Source organism: Aedes albopictus, chromosome 1 (genome assembly GCF_035046485.1).
Source record: "Aedes albopictus strain Foshan chromosome 1, AalbF5, whole genome shotgun sequence".
Lineage (NCBI taxonomy): Eukaryota > Metazoa > Arthropoda > Insecta > Diptera > Culicidae > Aedes > Aedes albopictus.
The window spans coordinates 248,011,391-248,036,390 of NC_085136.1; the positions used below are offsets into that span (position 1 = coordinate 248,011,391).

Here is a 25,000-nt window from a genome sequence, read left to right on the forward strand (position 1 = left end):
CCATAATCGGAATTTGGATTGAAAAACGTATGGATACTTGTTACGGAATTAAGTATTCCTTATCACCGCACGTACTACAGAAATTGCCAAGGGATCAGTCTCGAACTTCAGCAAGAAACATCTCCACCAGCATCTCTGAAACTCGAACAAAATGCAAGGGAACTGAAGCTAGCGGTAAAAGCCTGGATAAGAATAAGAATGTGCCAATACATACTCTAAATCAGATAATCGGTCCGGTTCTCCGGGAGAAAGCTACGATTCTACAGATCAGTCAGTTGGAAAAAAAAAGCTTCTGTTCAGTCAGGTAATGAACTGGTAGTCTGGCCTGGACAGACTGTCGTGTTTTCTTTGGCGTACCGAAAAACATCAATAAAATGACAAATAAAAAACGAAAGGAAAGGGGGACGGCTTTCTCAGTGTTCGAATCAAGAACGATTTTTATCTACATTTTCAAGGGTCGTACCGTCCATCGTTTGTAAGGTATTTGCGTACGGATGCTTTTCAAGTAAACGTGTTATTTTCGATTTTTAATTTGATGTACTGTGCACTGGTAACGATTGTTTTGAAAGAAAAAAACAAATGAACTGGTATGTCCGGCCGAAGCCATCGATATTACGCGCCTAATCAAGAACGACTGATTCAGACGTGTGCCGTCTGAACCTTCACCCTACTACACTGCGCTACTCCATGCTCCCTAGTTATCCGTGAACGAATTCCACGTCGGCCTGCCGAATGCTGTTTTCCAAAAGTTCTGCCGGGAAAAACTCTAGCATCTCTTTCAAGAGTCCCTTCTTGATTCTTCCTAGGAGTTCTTTCGAGACTTGTTCCTTGTAGCCACTTCCGCGATTTTTCAGGATTTCTCTCGGGAACCCTTTTGATAGTTACTTGGGGATCTTTTTCTGGAACTCTGCTAGAAGTCCGTCCGGGATTTCTCCAAGACTTTTAATTGAAATTTATCAAGGAACGCCATCTGAAATTTCTCCCGGAGTTCCACTGAGGATTTAACCAGAAATTCCATCTGAGATTCCTATAAAAAATCAATCTATAATTTCTTATATGTATGATTTTACGATGAGTTCCATCAGGAGTAACGTATTGACATATGTTCCACCTGGGTTTCTCCAGGGGTTCCACATGATAATCTTCTAGGGGTTGCACCTAGAATTTCTCTGGGAGTTCGACCCGACATTCCTCCAGCAGTTCCCGAAGAATCCTCAAAAAGATTCACTAGGAAATTTTCTGGGAGTTGCACCTGGCGTTTCTCAGGTAATTCTAAATTCCTTATGGAGTTCCACCTTGGGATTTCTTCAGGAGACACAGGGTTTCACAAGAGACTTTTCAAGAATTCCACCTGGGATTCCACCTAGGATTCTATCAACTATTTATCCACGGATTCTATATGTGATTGCTTCAGGAGAAGTTCCACTTCTCAAAAAAATCCTCCTGAGGTTTCTCCAAGAGCTGCCACGGGTATTTCTCCATAAGTTACTTCTATGTGTTTTCTAAGAGCTCCATCAGGTGCATCACGAGAGATTCCTCCAGTAATTCCAATAATTCCACTACATTTTGTTTCCAGAAACTCTACCACGGATTTCTCTAGAAGTTTGATCTTGGAATTCATCGAGTAACTTCTGAAGTAGTTTTTTTCAGGGAATTCTCGAAGGAGCTACTGGAGGATTTGAAGAATACACTACACCTTCTTCAACCATAGGTTGGACAGAACGATCACTAATATGAGACAACGGACAACTCACGAAACGCCCAGTACCCAGTGGAGAATTTTCCGTTTGACGAAAAGTTTTCAACGACTGAAGCGGAAATCGAACCCACACTACGTGGCTTACGAGATGGCTAGACGACTGACGTCGCTAACGGCCACGAAGATCACAACCGAAGGAACTCCTGGAAAAAACAACGACATAAGCTCCAGGGGAAATGGTGGCGCAAATTTTTAAGGAATTCCTTAAGAAAATACTGTAGGAAACTCCCGAAAGATGTCCTGGGCGAATTTCAAATAAATGCCACAGAATTCTCTCAAAGCTCTCGGAGTAATTCCTTAAAGGAAATTCTTGGTTGCCCACCTTATGCAATTCCCGGAAACTCTTCTGAAGGAGTTCAAGAGGAATGTTGATACCCGGAGCGGACGAAGTTTCCGGACCTCTTTTAGACAAATCCATACTTATTTTTCTGAGTTAGCTTTAAGCCGAAATCGTTTTAATATGTTATTTTTTGCATGTGTTTTGCAATTTTAGATTACTCACATTTGATAGTCCTGCATGTATAATTCATCCGTTCTTTGTGCTATAGTTTTAAAGTGTTAGAAAAAAAATATTAGGGAAACATTTTTAAACATAATTTTGAATACTTACAAATAATTTCACCCAAAGAAGATAGTAACAAATTTAGTAATTAAACAAATTTATTTAGATTTAGTTCGTGATCTAGAACTTTTCGCGTTTGCTTTTGTACACAAGAGTGACGTTTCCCCATATCGTTGCCCTCTATCGTTTGTATCATTAATTACAACAGCGGACGGCGGTACTGAGCCGCAGGTACCGAACGCGCTGGTCCGGGTTGCCAACGCGCCCCCGCACGTATTGCTTAAGGTCTCCTGCAGAACGAATTTGTCCATTCCATCCGGAATAGACACGTAGAATCTTTCCTCGAGTTAAACTGTTCCGAATCCCGTCGTTCACAACAATGACCAAATCTCCAACGTTGATCGGCGTAACTTCGCCGAATCATTTCGGTTGTTGGGCTATAACGGGCAAATATTCCCGAATCCATTGGGTCCAAAATCGATCAAGCATGACTTAGATATGCTTCCAGTTCGTCAGTAATTCTGCTTCTTCCTCCGTGGGTCGTACTGCTAGCTGAAATACACCGCTTGAACTCAGCAGCAAGAAGTGGTTTGGTGTCAAGACTTCGCTCACCTGACTGTCAATAGGCAGATAGGTCAAGAGACGCGAGTTGACGATTGATTCCACTTCCACTATTGCGGTAACCAAAGTTTTCTCATCCGGATTCTTCGGCAATGTCATGTTGGATAAACCAGCCTGGAATAAGCGTACCAGTCTTTCCTATACTCCACCCATATAGGGGGCGTATAGTGGATTAAACTTCCATTGCGTGTTTGCATTGGTGAAAGTCTGCGCTAGCGATTTCTAGGTGGACTGCACGGTTGCCCAAACAAGTAAAAAGAGCAACCCGCCTTTAACGCTGCCACGTGAAAACTGTACGGCAATGGATCCAAAATAGTCCAGACTAGTGAAGGAAAAGGCTCTTACGTATGGTGTAATGCGAGCATCCGGTAGAGGTGCCATCCCGGGTAGAGGTAAAATACTGACGATCAAAACATGATATTGGTTTGATTGATATAAGAGATAAAAGATCTGAAAATAATATCTGAAAAATGTTCCTGGAACATCTGAACAATATCAAAATTTGATATTTCAAGATCATACGAATAGCTCGCTGCTATTGGTTAGATCTTACAAAATCTAAATATGATTTGATGATGATGTTCCAGGAGTATATTTTTGATTTTATTTTTAGATCTTTTATCTCTTATGTCAATCAAACCCATATCACTTTTTGATTTCCATATCAAAATATGCTATTATTGAGCTCTTTCCCTCTACTCGGGATGGGTGGCTTGGACTTGTGCACCAGTTGCAGCTCTTGGCGACCTTTTTGACAGCTGTCCGTAGTTCAGAGACGTGGAATCTATGCCATACCTCGCTTACTATAGTTTCGTTGTTTGCGTGTCCATATTTCCTGTGGAACCAGTTGATCATCTGGTGTGTTACGTAGTGGTCCTTGGGTAAGATGGCTGGAAATTTGGCTTCGTACGGAACATATTCAGCATAACCAATACGAGATCCCATGCGGATGACTCCATCAGGATCTAAAAATGGCGATAACTTGTATAGGCAACTACTTTTGTTCACAAGCTGACGTTCTTCTGGCCGAACTTGCTGATTTCTTTGAAGAACCCGATATTCCTAAGCATATCTGCTCAGCTGAATCAGCCTAACCATGACCGACTCAGCATACCTCCTTGATTCACTACTTAGATTGTTCGTCCCAGTAAGCTTCTCTTACCTCGAAAACTGTGTGAAGTCGATGATCTGCTCCGTTAGAACCACCTGGTGCATCGCAACTACCTTCCGCTGTAGTTTGTTCAATCACGTCATCCGGCCAGTCACATTCGGGTTTGTACAGGAACTCGGGAGCTTTATACCATCTACTTCCTTGGTCGAAACAGAGACTGTTCTCCCATTTAGTTGCTTCGTCGGTCACATTCGTCCTTGACGGCACTTTTCTCCAATCTGCAACCTCTGTTTCATCCAAGATCTCAGTTACGCGGAACGCTACGTACTGATCAGATCGGATCTAATTTAGAACAGTTGATGATGCGCTCCAAATTACCTTGTGCGTTATCTGCAACGTGTGACTTGATTTGGTAGAGACGAGACTGAAACGTACTACTCCATTATCTGCGATTCGGAAATAGGCTACGGCTGCATAAACCACACTGCTTGTGTCTACAAATACATGTAGTTGCTTCGATTCGTATGCTCCCAGACTGTATCCCGGAAAGTAACATCTAGGTATTCGCACGCTATCCAGCTTCCCGAGTAGCGAAATGTACTGTTCCCATTTGGGATCTATGTCGGCCGGCAGTTGCTCATCCCAGCCTATACCTATAGCCTATACAAGATATCCCAACGGATCAACACACTCATAAAAAGTCTCAACATTTGGCGTTTTGTCGGGTTTAGGAGTCCATCGATTAGGTGTCGTAGTTCCTCGCGCACCGTCAAAGAGAATGCGAAGATAACCTTCTGTAGCCACTAAATCATTCCCAAAACGCGCTCTACATTGCTGTCTTTATCCATGATGAAACTCTTTACCGTCTTCGTGTTTTACGCTCCAATTCTCTGCAGCACCTCCGGTGAGTTCGACATCCAATGCCGAATCAGAAATCCCGCCTTTTCGTGCATCGCTTTAACCTCCAGCACCAACTTAACCGCTTCCCGTACCGTGTCGACACTGTCCAGGTAATCGTCGACACAATGATTATCTTGAATGGCTTCGGACGCTCTCGGAAACTCGGTGGCATATTCTTCTGCATTCAAGTTCTTCACGTATTGTGTCGAACTCGGGGAACAAGTTGCCCCGACACTCCCTGGACAGCTGCATCCCACACAACTCTCACCTTGTCGGGCTTCTTCGGATTCACGACAATGCCCAATGGAAGAAACCAGGTACGCTTCGGATACATCTCGGCTATTTCTTGTTCAATTGCCTTTAGCGTGTATCCTTTGAATACATAATCGGCTACTTACTGTCGAACACTGCCATACAAATAGGTGATTTAGGCAAGCGATTTTCCAGGCACTCCAGCCTCCGATCAGCCATATGTAGGTTTGCTGTTCGGAAACTCTACGTCGTCGAACTTCGACAGAAGACCAGTCTCGAATCTTCCATTTTCAGTCTTCTTGTAGTTGACTGAAGGATATCTCTTGCCCGTTGACCTTCGGTTGACTCCTTAACTTGGTCTATGGAAACTCCCACACTTTCTATGGAGAAAAAGCTCTTTACTAGCCAAATCGAGTACCAATGTGAAGAACGTGCTGCGATGAAGTAGTTGCCACATCTCCGGAACGCCCGTAAATCACCTAGCCGAGTCTGGTTTTAGCTGCTACTGGCTCGTTCTCTCGATCTTCACGCAGTTTCAGAGTGGTCTTCAGCATTGTATGATCCAGACCGATTGGGATTCCTGGTTTTGTATCCCTGATGCTTTCAACGGGTAGTCCGCTCAAATATGGCCCTCAGCTCTTCAAAGTCATCGGATTGTTGTGGAAGTTACAGTCCTCCAACAGTTTGGACTTTCCGCAGCGAAAACTGCTTTCCGGATACCGAACCCGAAATGTTCATTTGAATATGCTGGGATTCTTCTTCTACACGCTTAACACCGTTGATCCACAGCATTCACATTGCACAATGGTGATGTCGGACCTTGTACGCCTAGTTGCTCGGCCAGCGATCTGTCCACTTACGCGCATCAGATCCACTATCCAAGAATGCGAAGATTCCGACCGACCGTTTCCATGAAGCACAACAGTGATTATACGGAAGAGTACACGGTGATGATGTTGGTGCACGGAAATCTCCTCAGAAGCCGAAGCTGTACTATTGTCGACTCTTGGATTTTGAAAGATGGATTTGTGAAAAAAAGTGCTCATGGTGTGACTTTGGAGTCAGTTTGGTTTTCTATTCCGCAGAATTGTTACACGTTCTTTTGCAAGTTGGTTAAAGCGCAAGTCGAGCGAATATGAAGTCGTCAGTTCGAATCCTACCAGAACACGATTTTTTTTTACAAATTCCATTTCTCAATTTGCAAATTAGCGACATTTCGTACCTTCCAATAACAAGTTTTTCAGGGTGAAGAAACTCTCGGATGAACTTCAGACAAACTTGGAGGACTCTTGAAATAATCCGCGGAGGCGTTTCAAATCAAACGTGTTAAAGCTTTCTCGAAGCAACTCATGCAGAAATTTATTAAGGAAGTTTTGAAGCAACTCCCTGATAAAACTCCTGAAGCTCTTGCAGAATTTTTCTGCAGGATTTTTGGAAGAAACTTTTGAAGGAGCTCCCGGAAAAAACGTCAAATGAATGTTCGAAGAGGCTTATTCATGAATGAATTCTCGAAGGAGTTAAATGAAAAAAATCATTAAGGCATTTCCAGTGCAACATCGCAATAAATTTTCAGAAAAGCCTTTAAGGGCATTTCCGGAGGAGCTTATGGGAAGGACTGCTGAAGGAATTCTTGGAAGAAGCTAAGAATAACTCTAGGAGAAATTCTTGGAAAAAGCCTTGACGAAAACTCCGGAGAAGCAATTCCACACGCAGAAAACTGACGCTTGTTTAAAACAATAAAACGCGTGGTTGATTTTCAAACTGAGAATTTACTTACTCCAAAGTTACATTTCTTTGTTCCAACGTGGAGTTTATCGATAAAAACAACCAATTACCATCATTCCATATAACGTTAGAAACTTCATTTGTTTCTATAAAATGGGGACCACAAACATGGCTCGGAAGAACTCACACATCTTTAAAATTCTTACCCCAACTTCGCCACAACGAGGAAAATGTAGCAAATGCTAATGCGGTAATCCGCATCTTCCAAGAGCAGTGTTGGCCGTGATGGATAACGCGCAGGTACTCAGGACAGCATCCACAAAACGTTGATCGGTTTCGCGTTTTTGTCTTTTTTATCCGTTCTACTTTCCATTCGCTTGTCGAGTGTCTAAAAATAGATTTCCGAGCTGCCGTGGGAGCTGCCGTCACCAACACAACCACTTTCCGGCTTTGTTAGAGACAAAAGTGCGGTATTTTAAAACAATCCTCGCGTTTAGTATCATACGGGCGTATCTACAATGATCGATTTCTCTTCATCGAATTATTCCGGGAAATACGACCAATATTCGGATGATCTCTCGGTGTGTTTCGGTGAAGGACAACTTGGACTAGCAGCTAAAACAAGAAAATTTATCGAAAATGATTTGCCGGCCAAGTCAATAACCAAAGAGAAAATCGATGAAGAGAAATCGACCATTGTAGATACGCCCGTATGATACTAAGCGCGAGAATCCATTATTTTATGTTGAAACTACTAAATCTCAGTTTAGTCTAACGAACTGTCAAAAATTTCGACAAATGAAAATATTTGTAATATCAAACAATGGAATAGTTCAGTTTAAACTAGAAATCAGTTTGTCGCTATAACAAACTGAAAATTCGGTTGATTTGAACTAGAATTTAATTGTGTTTACAATTTATTTTTCTGCGTGCAGAAACAAGTAATCAATTTCTGGGGGAGTTCCTAAAGAATGTCGCGACCAAAAGCTTTCCAACAAACATTCCGAAAGTTTTGGACAGCATCTATGACGGAATACATACAAACTACTGCTTTGCCAGAGCGGAATTCGGTCAAATGGCCCATTCGGCCACAGATGGCGTTCGGTCAAGTGGCATTCGGCCAAACGGCCTGAGGATGGTTTTGTAGTCAATATGGGATTCAATTTCGTAGGAAATTTGAGACGAATGGTATATGAAACAAAAAGGTGACCCGCTACCAGTCCTGCTCCATTCGTAGATGCCAGTGACGATGATGACGACGGCGACGACGACGCTGACGATGGTCGAAGGGAGCGCGAAATGCGTTTCACGCGAATGCGATGCCCAGAGAGAGAGAGACAGGAGGAAGAAGAAACAACGACGAAGAAGATGTTGTTTTATTACACGTAATCATAATTCATCTCTCTGGGTTGGGTTGGGTTCGGTTTGGACTGCAACTGCAAGCAACAACGATTTGGGAAAGGGGAGCGCGCCAGCGGATCGCAGCAGGCAGACGCTGCGAGAGTAATAAAAACTGATTAATTTTTTTCTCGCCGTGTGCGTTGGGCTGGCCGTGCGCGAGAGGCGAAGTGAGTTCGGTCGGTGGTGGCGTTGCCGCTGCCGCTGTGAGCAAAACAGGGTGGGTAACTCACCAACACGTTCGCATCCGAGGGGGTCGGTCGGTGCGGTGAGCAGTGAGATCCCCCCTTTGTTGGGTGGTGTGTGCTGGCTGCTAGCATCCAGGGGTTGTCTCGCTCTGCCGTTCGTTAGTTCGAGTTTTTTTTGGGTTGGGGTCGGGTGGTCTCACTCTCCCGGTCGTCGGTGCACACTTGCATCGATGCAATCGAGCGCAAGTGTGAGTCTGTCCGTCCGTGTTGGTGGTGGGTCTCGCTCTGGCTGGTGCCAAGACTCGTAGTAGGCTCCGAAAAAATGCACTCGAATCGCATGCGCTTGCTGCGGGTTGGATGTGGTGGTTCGTCGCTCACACCCTCGGCGGCCTGCTTGGATGGGTGGTAAATATTGGTGGCAAAAAAGTGCGCTCCGAAAAATTTTCGGCCCAGCGCGCACACTTGTGCGCGTACAGTGCTGGAAAAAAATCGATGCCGATGGTGTTGGTATGGATGCAGTTTTCGATTGGGTATGAGTGAGCGGTCGGTTGGTCTGTCGCTCGGTTCGGGTGCGACTCAACTTCGGCTGGCAGATTCTGGCTACTTTTTTCGGTCTTCCGCCGGAGATGCACTTGTGCATGGGATTGGGGTGAGTGCGCCGGGTTTCCTCCGCACTAACACAGTGAGTCGTTGCTCGCGCCCTCTCGCTCTTACAATCGCTCCTTCGGCTCGCTGCTGGTGCACACGGGAGCGGCGGTGTGCCGTTGGGAGCGGGCAGCGAGTATTCCGGGGCACAAGAGTGCAGCTGTGTAATATTCATCATCGAAATTTTCCCTTTAGTCGCATAAACGCACTGCTCCGATATGCACCGGAACGCAATTTCGGACGCGGCCCGAGTCGACCCGAGTGTGAGCGTCCGCCGAGTAGAGCCGAAAATCTCTTTTTGTTATTCCGTCGTTCCGTTTTTCCTTCATTAGCGCCGCGCTGCACCGCCAATAACACGGCTACACACTAAAACTACACTCTAAACATACCAGGAAGACACAGAATCGGGAAGGCCAGTCCAGTAGCAGAAGCAACCCTGCCTGGCGAAGAGAAGAAGTGAGAAGAGTTTCCGCGGCGCGCGCGAGTGTTCGTTCTTCATAGCAAAAAAATACATATAGTTTTTTTTATCCGTCATCCGGTACGTTCGCGTTAGATATTTGGTTGTGTCAATTTGTGCTGTCCCGAAAGGGGAAGAAAGAAAAATTAATTAAGGAAAAATCACCCAACCCCCAGCGAAGAAGTTCTGGAACGAGGAGGAAGCAATCGCCACTACACACTACAGAGTTGTCCGCGCGCGTAGACATCCAAGCCGAAGCCCGAAGAGAAGACACCGCCGAATTGGAAGAAAATCGGGCGAAAAAAAAATCCAATTCCGCGCCCGTCCTAGAATGACCAGTGATGTGAAAAATCTGGAATGAAAAAAAAAGCTGTGCTTCAGAGTCTAGTGAGTGAGCCTCGGTTCGGGGTGACTGTAGTCTTCAACGCCCCCTGTTATGCTGCAGAGCAATGCGGAGCTTCCTCGTACTCGTAGGATTAGCCCAGGTGGTGAGACCGTTTTATTCCTAAAAAGTTGATGTTTTAGTTCAAGACCAAGCCAAACAAGCTCGGGCCGCGCAACAGTGAAGGAAGAAAGAGTTTTGTTCAGTTTTCGTCGTTCGTTAGTACACAGTCGCGGAGAGTGTGATTGATCGCCGAAGAAGAGTTCGATCGCGTGACAGAAAGGCCAATAGGAGGCGATCGAATCAAGTGAGTGTGCCGAATGAAAGAGTGCGTGTGAATGACGAAAAACCCCACGGTTTAGTTGATCTCTCATACAGTTTCCTCTTGGTTGAGTCCTTCAGTTAATCAGTTAACCAGGCTACACGGAGGTGCGTCGTAATACAGAAGTGGTGCGCCCAAAGATCGTGAGTGCAAGTGAAGCCGCGTGCGCGCAGCGGACCCTGTGCGTGCATGTGCGTACTGCGTAGTGTCGTGCCGCGCCGGTTGTATGTGACCCAGTGGGGGGACAACCTCCACCACCGACTCCAGCAAGTCCCTGCCGGCCGCCGATCCGAGCCGGCCCAAGCATCATCCTAATGAAAAGTGGTAAGTGTCGTGTCTACGCACATCCCGGGGGCGTCAAGTGCCGGCGCCAGTGTCGCCGCTGCCGTCGTCCAATTATCTGGAGAAGATCGATGCGGGTATCGTTAACTCGTCTAGCGCGCCTGAAAGCCACTGCCAAAAGACGTCAACCGAAGAACCAGTCAAACCGGACCTTCCGGGGACTCCCGGTCGGTCGGTGCTGGCATTCAGCATCAGCAGCAGCAGCAACAGTGCTGGAAGATTTAAGAAATTCGTGTGATTGTCTGTGCTATGGGGTGCTGCTGCAGCAGCAGCAGCAGTGATTCTAGAGATAATGCATAATCATGAGAATCGCAGTAGACGGGGTGCGGTTGAATGCGACGACGTCTTCGACGTCACCGCCAACTAGGATGTGTGTGCTCCCGCCGTGAAGAAAAACATATGTTCGAATCCGGAATGAGGAACAACCCCTTGAATCGCGTTCCGGAGTGTTCTCCTAAACTGCTTTGACTTCATTTTGTTTCCTTCTTTTGGGCGATGGTGATCCGGTGTGGAAATCAGTGCTCATTAATTCGAAACCATCAGCAGCGCCCTAGAATGTGTGTGCAGCGCCGATAAGTGGAACGAAGAAGGATTGCACATTGATTGATTTTTTTTTTGTGTCTGGGTTCACGGGTATACAAAGACGGTCGGGGGGCGATGGTGGTGTCTTCCAGCACCAGCGCCGTTGTTGTGTCTTCCAAGACGCGAAGAAAGGTTTGCCTGCACTTGAGAACTCTGTGCGCTGTGCTGTACTGTGCTGTGTGTGTGCTCGTCGGTGGAAAGTAATTGGAAGCATATGGGGATCGGTTTAATGCGATTGGTGGCAGCAAGCGGTGGTGTGGTGTAAGGATCAAGTACCACCACTACTGGCGGACGAAGGGGTCACAGTGTGCGGAATTTAATCAGTGTTTTCGTTCCCGAGAATCCGGTGGCGGTAATGAAGACGATGGCGGCGGCGGCGGTGGTGAAAAGAAGACTGGGGTAGTTGAACCAATTGGGAAGAGGAAAAATCCGAGAATTTGGTTTCAAATCGGGGTAGTTTTCAGTGTAGGATCAAGAGATAAGGAATTAGTTAGAATTACTTATATCGATGACAAAGGAAATGGATTCAAACTTGGAGAATCTTATAACAGCAAATTATTCAAAATGCTGCATATTGCTTGTTTTAGTTTATCCCGATATCTGTATCAAACATCGAAAAAAATCTAGAATTATCGAGTATACATTCAAGATAATAAGCCAGATAATTCGAGTGTACTAGTAGAGCATTTGTTCGAATGCCGTTTGGGCGAAAGAGAATAATAAATCAAAGTGATTATGTCGGATGAACAGTTTAAGATTTTCAATTCCCAAAAAAAAAACTAGAAAGAGCAGCTTTTGAATCTACGTAAAAAAACATTGAATGCAAAGAATTTCCTTTACATATAAATAAGGAATGAGCAGCCTACAAACCAACATTCAATCATGTGCTAATTTAATTGTGCATTAGTGGAACTTTGAACCAGACGAAAACAGTTGCATCAGATAGAGAACCTTACAAATGTTATCAAAAATCACCACAATCATTACAAATGCATACAACATTATGTGTGAAGATGTGGAGATCAAATTAAGATTCATACAATAGTAAAGGTGAAACGAAGTGTGTACTGAAAAGTACTGTCAAGCGACAGGCTGGAAATGTTGAGTATTGAATCGCCATCATAATTTCAAATAAAGGCCTCAGACAATCGGGCTTTAGCAAAAAAAAAATGTCATAAAACTTCTGAATAATAATCACTCGATCTCAGATCTCTTGTTATCTCTTGTTGGGAATTATATTGTTTCCTATTGATGACGCTATCTGGGACTATATTACGCTAAAGGCGGATATCTTGTATTACATGGCTAGAAAGTGAAGTGATTCATTTTTTACACCTGTTTATCAATAATTTCTGAAGCTGATTCAATATTTGGTTTGATTTAATACCGCAGTATTTTTTTTCTCTACATTTGCTAGGGATAACCTTGGCACAGCCTCTCGTTAATCCGTGGTAGATTAATAGAATATTTTCAAATGGTTTTGTTTCTACTTATGTCATTACATTTGCTATCGATATTTGTCACATTATTGCCAAGATTTTTGGACTTTACAGATTACCTTTGGAAGTCATAAGTACATCTGAGGAAGTTTCAGTTTTAGTGACATAACAAACAAACAGCTTGAACGGTTGTTGACATATCCTTTCTCTGATGATATGTGATACTGGATTAATTCCGAAATTTTCAGCGAAGTGTTTCACAGCGTAAACCATAGACTCACCATAAACTTTTCTTAAATTGGGGATATTATCTACTAGTGTTTGAGTAAACCGTTGTTTTTTTATTTCAAAGCCAAGCAAAGATAACCGTACACATCCTAGTTGCTGCTTCCCGATTGACCAGAACAATCGAAGTTGCACAGAAAATGTGAAAGCTTGGGACTAGCTATGGAGTAAACTTTTTTTTTATTTCAGGAGAAATTCTTAAAAGATTATTTTCTTCAATCTCCCAGCAAAAGAAACTTTCTGAGCGCCTGTCCATATGGTACATAGACTCTGAGGGGCGTGTGACGAAATTCTATTATCCATACAAATTTCGAAATTTTGTATGAACAAAAGTCTACTGGAGATAGAAAAGGTCTGACATAGAAAGACTGAGATCAAAAGTAGAAACGTCTTACTGAAATTTTCGACAAATTAGTTATGAAATACCTGGTAGAGTTAAAAAAGGGACCCTTGAACTGAAATTCTCAAATTCTCAAAACTAATGCTAAACAGAAATGAAAGAAATGGTTGATTGCTAGGTTGATTGGGTACTTTTCATTTTAGCAAAACCAGTGAAGTAAGTTTGACAATCTTACTAACGAAATAATAGGACAATTTTTGTTGAAAATCACTGTACAAACTTTTGAAGCAATTTCACGAGGAGCATTCAGCATTCAGCAGACGATATTGCCATAAAGATTCGAAACGAATTTTCTTGGTGCTTTTAAGAGAAAATCCAATCCAAACAAATGAGTATAACATGAAAGAATAAAGTGAAATAATAAACAATCCCCTTAAGAGATTCCTAAGATACTATTACTGGACTAAATAATTAAATGTCTGTAGAACTTTTGGAGCTTAGTTTCATAAATTATGTTTCGCAACCAGCTAACCGTTTGCAAGGTAATTTCGTTTGCACAAAAGTATTGCGGTAACATTGGTAGATCGTGAGAGCAAAGTTAGGAAAACGATATCCTAATGATATGTTGGAGAAGAACTTTTGAAACAAATTAAACGAAAAAAAAATTCAAAGATGTCAAGAGCAGTTTTCGGATGATTTTCTGATAGTTTTAATGTTTTTGGTGTTGCTAAATTTCAGATAAATTTCCACTTTACGATAGAATAAAAAGCTATCACAGCTCTGTCAGACAATAGGGCACTGCATGAAATTCTCTCTTTCCCTTTCACTCTTACAGAAATTTTATAAACAACAAGGCCAAGAAACATCAAAATCTCATACGAAATCAAAACAATGCAGTGCCCTATTGATTTTCACTGATTTATCATCAATAGGGCACTGCATACGGTGGTTGCTATGATATTTTTTTAAATCATTGACGTTTTGTGGCCTTATTGTTTACGATCTGGTCTTAGAAACTTTTTGTACCGGGATTCCCGAGCTGGGAAACACTGTTTCTTCTCTCCTTCACTTTCTCACAGAAAACCGCAAACAAAATCATCACCTTCGTAGTCCCCAATTCCTCCAGGAATACCATCTGGAATTTTCCCAGGGATCCCTACTGGGGCTCCACCGAAAGTTCATTCTGAGATTCCTCCTCTTGGGATTCCTCTAGATTCTTTCCGGAATTTTTCCAGGGGGAGTGTTTTTTAGGAGTTCCGAAATTTCTCCAGAAATTCCTTCCGAGACTCCTCATCGAATTCCTTTTGAGATTCTTCCGGGAACTCATCCCACGATTCCTCTCAGAATTTCTTCTTGGATTACTCCAGTTATTGTTTCCTTAATCCAAGTTTCGTGTTCAAAAGGAACCGCTCAAGAAATTTCTTGACCGATTCCTGGCAGAAACTTTCTACGGTGACTGCCATTTTAGATAGGCTGAGAATTTTCTTCTGAACTGTAAACAGCCCTAAAGAACGCCTTGGATACGATGCCGATGATCATTCATTCAAGCCTAACTTTACCAAACACCTTATGTAACATAAGTAAACAAAAAAGGGATTTTAACTTGAGGTGCTGAATTTCGTTAAGGCCTACTAGCATCACTCACCTCTGGTGATGATTTGTGATAAAACCCGGATTTTTCACGTTTCTGAAATGCTCAATGAGTTGCTATGGGAACAGCGAACTTCTCCTTCGATTTTCTCCGTTCGTGGATTTTGTTAGAGACGGTGTTTGGTAAAGTAAGGCTTGATGTGTTGTTTCTTTTCAATTCACTTGGCAAGTATACTTTGATTTGATCACATTTGTCCATAATAGGATGATTTTTGTATTACTTTGACAGCTGCGGTAGAACACGGTGGCTACCGCAGAGTTGAATATTTTCTAAAAATCCGGAGAAATAATGAAAGAACTTCCAAAGATAATCGTAGATTTGAAGTTAGAATCGACTGTAGAATCAACAGTTTTCGGGTGGCTTCTCAATCTAACAATTAATCAGGACAAGTACTACTTGTCAAATTCCAACGTTTCGGTCATTGGACTCGGCCTTCTTCAGGGGGTACAAACTTGCACCGTCCCTCGTATGTTGCAAACAGCTTTGCGCTGAATTGTCCTATGTGTTTTAATTATTTTCCTGGACACCGCATTCGGTTTCGCGATTGCGTTTGTGGATAGTCGTTTACATCCCCTAAAGAAGGCCGAGTCCAATGGCCGAAACGTCGGAGTTAAAGAAGTAGTACTTTTTTATCTGTATTAACGAGATGTTTAGCCCTAGGCTAGTTCATCTCGGGACCCACGCTTTACTTTCCTTTCGAAGGAAGAACTCACATTTTTGCGAGTTTGTCAGGAGTGGGATTCGATCCCATGTCCTCGGCGTGATGATCAAGTGTTCTAACCATCACACCAGGTCCGCTCCACCAGAAGTAGTACTTGTCTTGATTAATTGTTAGAGTTACCCGAAAACAGATATTCTTGGAATATTTTACAAAAGGAAAAATCACCCAAGAAACACTTGTTTAAAATTTCACACTTTTTGGTCATCTGTTGAAATATTTAGATATGAACTTTCTCTATAAACATTTAGGCAGAATACCAACAAGTGAAAATTTGTTTATAGCAAAGATTAGAAAAACTCGACATTTAGCTAGAACTTCTTAAAACGTATTTCTCGCGGAATTTCAGGATGAAACATCCAGAATTTTTTTAAACTCTTACAAGAGGTGCAGACAGGGTTTTGAAAAAAGAGCAATTGCCATCGCTTTTCTCCGAATATTTCGGCCGCCTTTCCCAAGTAACAGTTTGATGGCCAATAAGTCTTGTAGAGGTTTGCAGAACCGTCATTTATCACAGTTTAAGAACCTATTCCAATTTATTTAACTAAAAAATGTTAATTGGGTTCCTCACGAGATGCGTATACGGAATCTCAGAAATAAAAGTTATGAAAGCGTTCGAACAGTGCTTCTAGAAGAATTTACATATATTTCCAAGAATTTTACTCATCGGAAAACGAACATTGGACAACCCCTTATACCTGTTTTTAGTGGATTCGTGAATTTAAATGAAAAAATATTTATACGGGGTTTTGAACACTTAAAATCTACCAAGTTTTTGATTTTTGAAACCTAAATTTCTGAGGTGGAAGTGAAAATGCAGTCGTTGAAATCGGATTAAAGATCATTTCAAGAACGTGCTTTGCATGAAACCACCTACCAGGACTCCCTCTGCCTTAGTATGATTTTGAAACATCATTCATTTATTGAAAATTCTTTATATGACTACTCACAGTGAGAATATTTTGGAAATGTTCAGTTTGATGATAGATAGAGCTTGAATGATGCTCTTCAATTTGAAATCCCTGCAGCACTCGGGCCCTTTCTTACCTGTCTTTATAATTATCTAAAAGAAATCTATCAGTTTCATGAAAACGATGATTTCAATAATTGTAATTAAAATAAATTGTTGGCGATTTTTGTTTTATTTTTTTAACTCATGAAACGATGTCAAATAGGTAACTGAGCTAAAATATAATTAAATAGGAAAAACAAACCTAGGGCCATTTGTTTTGGGGAACCTTTTCAAAAGTTCAAGAAGTGGAATTGATGGATTGATTTATCTTTATTATAGAGACATTCAGCCCTTGGCTGGTTTGTTTCTCAAAAGTAGGAATTCGTTTCTAAAACAATATCTTTTGATCTCTCTAGTTGATACATTTGTTTTGGGACTTGTTTTAATATTGTTGTCTTATAATGATTTCAGTAATGCTAAAACTTCTGGAATCACGGACGGAGCTTAAGTCACAATTCAAAAAAAATCAAAATTTTTATTTTTGAAATTTCCGGAAATATGTACATTTTGGGGTAGTTCTTCAAAAGTTCAGGAGTACTTTCAGGATTTTGATGCAACTGTAGCTGTTCCGGCAAACAGTATACCGGCTACTATTTTTTTTTGACAAGTGGTTCCAACGTTTTTTTTTGGTCAGATTTCCACGTTTTACTTACCGTGACTTGACCTGACTGTCAGATTTACTTTTTTTTCAATGAGAACTTTTCGGCCAAATGCATCAGGACAACACCGTTTTCAACTCGTGGAATGCAAACCCTAACCAGTTATCATTTATAAAAATGTTGAAATTTGGAAAAAAAATCATTTCGCATTACAAACCTTTAAAGAAACTGCAGGTGAGATATTCTCGAGGAATTGACGTTATAATGATGATATGAACAATTTACAAAAAGAATATCCTAATGTACATATTATAAATCTTTCGGAAAAATGTCGATTACATCATGACTATCAGAAACTTTTGTTGCTTTCTTTGGAAGAAAGTGAGGAAAATTTGTAATGTTCGAAGAAATGCTAGAAGGCAGTTTTCCAAAACACTTGGACTATGGAATCGATAAGGAAGAATTTGAAGAAGATTGATGTTATATCATTCGGCAATTTGGAATTTCTGGATATGAAAAATGTTTCGTTTCAAAACTATTTGATAGACTTCATAGAGGCCACCTTTCAGACTTTTTTGCACTTGGAAGGTAGCGTCACTTCGTTGCGATAAATAGGAAAATAGCCAATGCAGTTGATTCGTTATTATTGATCAAATTTGTGTAAACTGTATGTTGTTGGAGTGTTTAAAAATCTAAAAAACATCAGAATCACATAAATACTAACCTTGCAGTGGGCCTGGTGTGATGGCACTTGGAATCGGAACCTACTCCAACGATGGCACAAAATGTGAGTTCTTTGTTCGAAATGGGTGAGTCCGGAGATAAACAAGACCCGGGCTGATAACCTCCTCATAAAGAATGCAATCTTTAATATTTTTTTTTGAAAACAAATTTCAGATAAAAACAATTTTTGGAAACTCTGAAAGGATTATGCTATTTTTTTCCTAATGATGGTTAGTGATGAAGATTTAGATACCAACACATCAGGAACATTTGTTTGAATAATAGGTAGACATTTATAGTGGCATTTCCGGAAGGCAATACCAATCAGTTTATAAATTGTAATTTATAACAAATTTCCGATTGAAATGCGCTTCCAAGCTTCTATCTTTATATAGGAAATAATTTGAGAAGGGAATTATCAAATTATGGAAATTCTTCTCACATATTTGCAGGAACAACTATTGCTGCAAATATTTCTTGTGTCAGTCAGTGCAGAATTTACTTTCATAAAAATCCCAGTGCAGAATAACTTTCATAAAAATCTTGCGAGCAATCTTAAAGGTTCCAGAAAGATTTTTGGACAAAATTTGATTTGAGTTATCAAACAGTGTTCATGGAAAATGCTACCGTCGTCGTTGGGGTGAGAATGGGTAAAAATGCATTTTGCATTTTGCTTCTTTGCATGAGAAAGTCCTTTGACTACTGAAATGTGATCTTTGGCAATGCATTCACAAAAAAATCCTTAAAACTACAAGTGCATGAAAATTGACCCAGCTTTTCCCAGGGAATTTATCCTTCGATCCTAGATTCTATAGAACGAAAACAATTAAAATTTGTCACTACGTTTCGATAACGGTTGTTACCATCCTTAGGGAAGCTAGGTGGCTGGGGGATGTGTAAATGTGTACATAAGTTTCTAACTAACTTCATTATAGTCATACGCGCCAACTTGTGACGTAGTTGGGGGGGGGCGAGGCCTCTCAAAATCAACCAAATTCGTAAAATTTCGACGCAGTTTATCTAGTTTAGGCATATTTACGTGAAAACTAGTGCATTGAGCTAAAAAAAGTTGAATTTTGTCCAATTTTGGAGAGCTTCGCCCCCCAACTACGTCACAAGTTGGCGCCTATGATTATAGTTCACTCACAAATAATCAGAGTTTTGTGTTCTTAGTGACCGTGCAGTTAGCGGCGTCAGACATCTAGGTGCTTCGTAAGCCTCGCAGTGTGGTTGCGAGTCCCGCTCTAGTCGGTGAAATCTTTTCGACAAACGGAACATTCTCCTCTCTACCACTTAATTTTTCGTGTGTTGTTCGTTGCCTCATTTTAGTGATCGTTAAGTATGTGCAACATCTGGTTAAAGACGGTGTAGTGTCTTTTAAACGTAGTAGATTTTGGAATCCTTTGCCATCTACGATTTGGGAACGGGGGCGGGGGGGGGGGGGGTGCAGCTTTAACTCAGTCAATTTCAAACCGATTAACTTGAAGTTTTGAACATGGCCAGATGCTGTTGTAATACGGGTTCGATTCCCGTTCCGGTCGGGAAAATTGTCTCCACTCTTCCGGCATAGTGTAGCATTGTACTTGCCACACAATGTAAAAATTCATGCAATGGCAGGCAAAGAAAGCCTTTCAACTAATAACTGTGGAAGTTCTCAAAGAATACTAAGTTGAAGGGAGACAAACCAAGTTCCAATGCGAACGTCGAGCCATAAAGAAGAAGAAGATGTTGCAATTCGCTGAAAAATCCTCAAAGAGCTTGCCGAGAAATTCCGATAATAATTCTGACAGGTCGCCGAGTTAAAAAAAAAACTGTAAACTGGTGTTATCCTGAAAACCGATTCACTCACTCCATCATTCAACAAACCAAACTGCATAGCTAAACGCACCCCAACTTCACGATTTTTCAGCACCCGAAACCGGTGAAAAGTTGGACGATTTCCCAATCGTCATCATCATCACCAAACATCATCCACAGTCAGTTTCCACTGACTAAAACCGTGAATCAACCGTCGTTTGTCGGTCACCGGTCGGACGACGGTCCACCGCCCAAGTTGGACGGCGGCGGTTGATGGTGCTGGCTAGTGGCTGGTGGTTTGTTGATGATTGTTTAGAAAACTGTGCGAACGAGCAGCCACCGACCGACCGACCGGACCAAACCGAGCGAAGCACACTCTGATGGACCAGCAGAAGCTGGCTGCTGTGCCGTTTGCCAACAGTCCGTGGGTAGAAGCGGGGTCGGAGGCAAAAACGAGATTTGTGATCTAAACACGTGCATCTCGTGTCTGTTGCTGCTGGCTGCTCGTCGTCGTCGTTTTCCCCATATAGATAGACTACGGCACGGCCACAACCATTCACCATCGTCGTTCTCGTTCTGTTACGCTGCGCTGCTAAGCTCTCCCTGATGCTCGAGTCAGCAAGCCAGCAGAGAGTTGGAGGGAACCTTGGAACACCCTCCGTCCTCGGTCCTCGGTTTCTGCGCTGGTGGCTGGGAGATGTACACGTAGGGTGGCATCAAGTGCAGCAAATGCAGCGGTGTATTCATTCATGACTTTTTTCGGCCACCACCTCCACGTCCACCGGTACCATCGCCCCAACAGGATGGTTCTACCAGTGCATTTTCCGACGGTAACTAAATTAGATTCGGAACAGCTGACTGAGAGCGAAAGGGCGGATTTTGCCGAGATGGATCAGGGACGCTTGTTTTGTCGTGCCGATGCCATGTGCGTGGTTATTAAGGACCACGTGGATGGATAGAATGATTTCGGTGGTGGTGGTTTTTGGCTGGCCTAATGTGAAGATAGCCAAAAGGTTCTACCAAAAATTTCTTCGGAAATTCTTCTACATAGAAAATCCAAGAAAAATCTTCCAAAAATCCTTTGAAGTCTGTCAGAGTATTCATCCAAAAATTCCCCGACGGATTCAAAAAGTCTTCTATGGATTCATTCCAAATTTTCTTCTGGGGCTTATTTAGAAATTGAGCAGAAACTCTTCAGGGTATTCTTTCAAAATTTGTTTGGAGATTCCTTCAGACATTTCAGAATTTAAAAAAAACAGTTCTTTCCTCGATTTTCTTTTACATACAGTATAGGGTGCGGGCACCGGTTTTGGCCAGTCTAAGGGAAATTATTTAAAAAAAAATAACCAATAATCCTATGAAAACAACCAATGTGTCAAATAAAAGGTTTCAATCTATATTTTGAAGGAAAAATACAAAAATCAAGTCAATACTTGATTTTTGTATTAAAAGTGGCACTGGCCAAAATAGAAGCTCTGCCGCAGTTTTGGCCATATTCTTAAGTTTGGTTTCTATTTTGGCCAATCACGTGTATTTCTTATGGGAGTGGCCAAATTAGAAGCACCCTGGCCAAAATAGATATATGGGAGCAGATTTTTTAAGGAAATATATTTTTTTCTTCCAGTTTTTAATCAAAATGTGTGGTTTTCACAGCTGTAATCATCATATTGTATTAGGATCTACTAGTAAAAATTAAATTTACGCCGGTTTAGATCGCAATAGGCTCAATACCGTACTATGGCCAAAACTCCGGACTGGCCAAAACTGAAGCTTCTACCCTACAGATATTTCACCAACACCGCCCAGGTTCATCATATTCATTCCTTTAGACATTATTTATAAATTTCGCCAAAGATTCCTTCAATAACATTTCAAGCGATTCCTACAAAAACCATTCCAGAGTTTTTCCTGAAAATGTTTTAAAAGTTCCTTCAAAAATTTGTACTGGGGTTACTTTGGAAATTCTTCCAAGAATTTCACCAGAAATTCCCACAGCAACTTCCAAATACAGTACGGACCCGATTTTGTCAGCCCCACTACTACTGCTGAAAGGCAGAACATAGAGAAATCAAAAGTATGAATATCTGTTTAATTTTTTGAGGAGAACAAAAAATGTGTTCCGGAAAGGGGCTGACAAAATCGGGTCACTTATGTACTCCAAAAATTCCGCAAGGGATTCCTCCAGAAGTTTCACAAAAAGTTGTGTTAGAAAGTTTTGCATGTGTTCCGGATTTCTTTCGAAAACCTTTCAGAGATTTGCCCTATTTTTCCCAGGACTTTTCTAGATTGTTTTCCCAAAAAAAAATCTTCTGAAATACTTTCACGGATTCTTTCAAACGATCTTCCAAGGATTTATTTCAAAACATTCTCCAAGGTTTGCTTAGAAATTGCTTTTTGTTATTTTACAATATTTGTTTCTGGGATTTCTTTAAAAAATCCACCAGGGATTCTTTAAAAAAATGAGATCCATTCGGGAATTTTCTGTAGGGATTCTTCACAATTTTTTGGGATATTCTTTCAGAAAATCCTCATGGTTTTATTATAAATTTGTCTAATAACTTACTTCAGAAATTCCTTTAGATTATCCTCCAGAAACTCCAGAAATGTTTTTCCAAATTTCTCCAAGGTTTCCATTAGAAAAATTAACCACAAATTTTTCGGTAATTCTTTCATGGACCCTTGCCGAAAGCCATCCTAGGATACGTTTAAAAATCTTTCACGGATTCCCAAAAAAAAAAAATCCCAGGAATTCTTGAAAAAAATCTTGCAGGGACTCCCTTGCAAACTCCTCGTAGAAAATCCTCTGGAAAATCCTAAAGAAATATTGTCAGAAACAAAGAGATAAACCAGCATGGGCTGAAAACCTCTATGAGAAAGTAATAATAATAATAATAATAATAATAATAATAATAATAATAATAATAATAATAATAATAATAATAATAATAGCCTGAAATTCTTTCACAACATCTTCTAGGGGATTCCTTTAGTTAGAGAATCTAGAATGTCCTCCAGAAATTTCTCCAAGAACTCACTAAGAAAATCTTGCACCCAGAGCTTCCAAAAATGTTGCATAGATTTATTTAGAAAGTACTTCAAGAATTCCACCCGAAAAATCTTGCATAGATTGTAACTGCAATTCATCTACAAATTTCTTCAGCATTTTTTTTTTCATTCTCCGGAGAAATCTTTCAAAAATTAGATATTCAGTACATCTTCAAAATTTTCTCAGGAGCTTTCTAATGAATTTTCTCCAAGGATTGCTTCAGGAAACTCCACTAGAGATTATTTTAGAAATTCTCAAGATTTCTTCACATTCCTTTAGACATTTTTTGAAGACATTTCTGTTCCAGAAAATGCTCCAAGGATTTCTTCAGAATGTCTTAGAAAACCCTCAAAGGGTTCCTTTAGATTTTTTTTCTTAATTCTTGAAATTCACAAAGTGATTCCATCAGGAATTCCGGTGGATATTCCTCTATGTCAAATGAATTCAATAACATTGTTATACCAGCTCCGCCCGTGAAATCATGTTTGCACGCACTCGTTTGTTGTTTTTTGGAGGATGCTGTTCCAACAAGCGTTCCAAATTTTAGCCAGCGATCCATTGTGATGTCTGTCACCGCGGATAGTAGAAGTAACACTTTTGGCGCATCAGAGTGCGAACAGAAAAAAAATGCTTCGATGTTTATATACCAGCTGCCGACCGAAGTTATTCAATCTGTCAAAGTGCACCGAGAGGAGCCGACGATTCACAAAAACAACTGGATAAATCTGAAAAGCGAGGATGGACTACTGCACGAATTGTTGCTGGCCTACTTACTCTCACACGAAATTTGACGTTTGAGAGGTGTCGGCACCGCTCAAACGTCAAATTTTCGGAGAGAGTAAGCAGGCCAGCAAAAACTCGTGCAGTGGACCATAAAAGCCGTTCGCCGTGAAAACGTCAAAACAATCATCATCATCATCATCATCGTTATTGCGAACAGTGAGACACAATACAGTGGTTCCAGATTCTTAGAAATTTAATGAAGATGATGCTGTATGCAACGAAAAGTTTTTAAAATGTTTTAAGAGGTAATTTTTATTATGATTTTATTTTAATATTATACTTTTGACCTCTTTTAACATCTGCTGCACAATCTCTAAAAGAAGCTTATGTATAGAAATGGCAATGTGTCGCGGTGCACTTGTCAAAGCTTCGCGGTGCACCAAGTGCACCGCGGTGCACGATCTGAAAACCGCTGCTCTATGTACTTTCTCACAAATTCCTCTAGGCCCTCTTCTAAGCGCACCTCTATGAATTTATTCATGGATTCCTCCAGGAATTCAATTAAAAAATTGTTTAGGAATTTTATTGGAGGAATGTTCCGGATTTTTTTTTTTTCAAAAGTATCTCAAAAGTTTTAGTTAGGTATTCCACTAGGGTTTTCCAGGTGTTTCTTCAACTATTTCTCCTGGAATTTCTTTAGCAAATTCAAGAAAAAATCTGCCTATGGATTCTTAAAATTATCCTGTTTTTTTGTTAGAAATTCTTTCAGGAATATCGTCAGGAAATCACCTCTATACTTCGCTCGTCGTGACAGTGTGTGGATTTTTATCGCGAACCACTGAATAATCCATGCTCAGCAAGTGATACATTCGCGAATGTAACATTTCATGAACCAACATGCTCGGGAACGCTCCCCGAAATGCTGTTCATTCTCTTGCCCGGTTCGATACGAGAGCGCAATCAAGAGAGAAGATGCTCGATGACGCTAATGAAAGCGATGCATTCGGTAAGAATATTGTATTGCCATAATTCTTTTTTTATTGTGACTACACAACCTGCAACGTCATGAATACAGTTAAATGAAATAGTATTTCACGTTTTAAAGCGAAAACGCATTAAATACTTCTAGATTGAGTTTAAATAAGGGCGAAAGTAACATGAGAGAGTTCTCTTCATCGACTCTCTCTTCTGCAAATTAAAGTGACAAGATGCAAATTCAATCGAACTTTTTTACACTTAGACGCTAGATTGCATCGCAACTTAGCGATTTATGACCATAAAGTGCAACTATACTTGCATCTTGTCACTTTAATTTGAAGAAGAGAGAGTCGACGAAGAGAACTCTCTCATGTTACTTTCGCCCTTATTTAAACTCAATCTAGACTTATGAAAATAACGATTATTCACAGTTACCCCAAGCC

General features: G+C 41.2%; 1 protein-coding gene and 1 long non-coding RNA gene across 3 annotated transcripts in view; both read left to right on the top strand.

The window, feature by feature from the left end:
* Positions 1 to 25,000, top strand: part of LOC109400410 (protein bunched, class 2/F/G isoform) — an 864,004-nt gene that overhangs the window by 48,445 nt on the left and 790,559 nt on the right. The gene's annotated exons all lie outside the window — the stretch shown is intronic.
* The window catches only part of LOC134285557 (uncharacterized), a 34,785-nt gene continuing 18,272 nt past the window's right edge, over positions 8,488 to 25,000 (top strand). The window contains exon 1 of the long non-coding RNA XR_009996469.1: positions 8,488 to 10,646. This is a non-coding gene — a long non-coding RNA (uncharacterized LOC134285557). The remainder of the gene's footprint in view (positions 10,647 to 25,000) is intronic.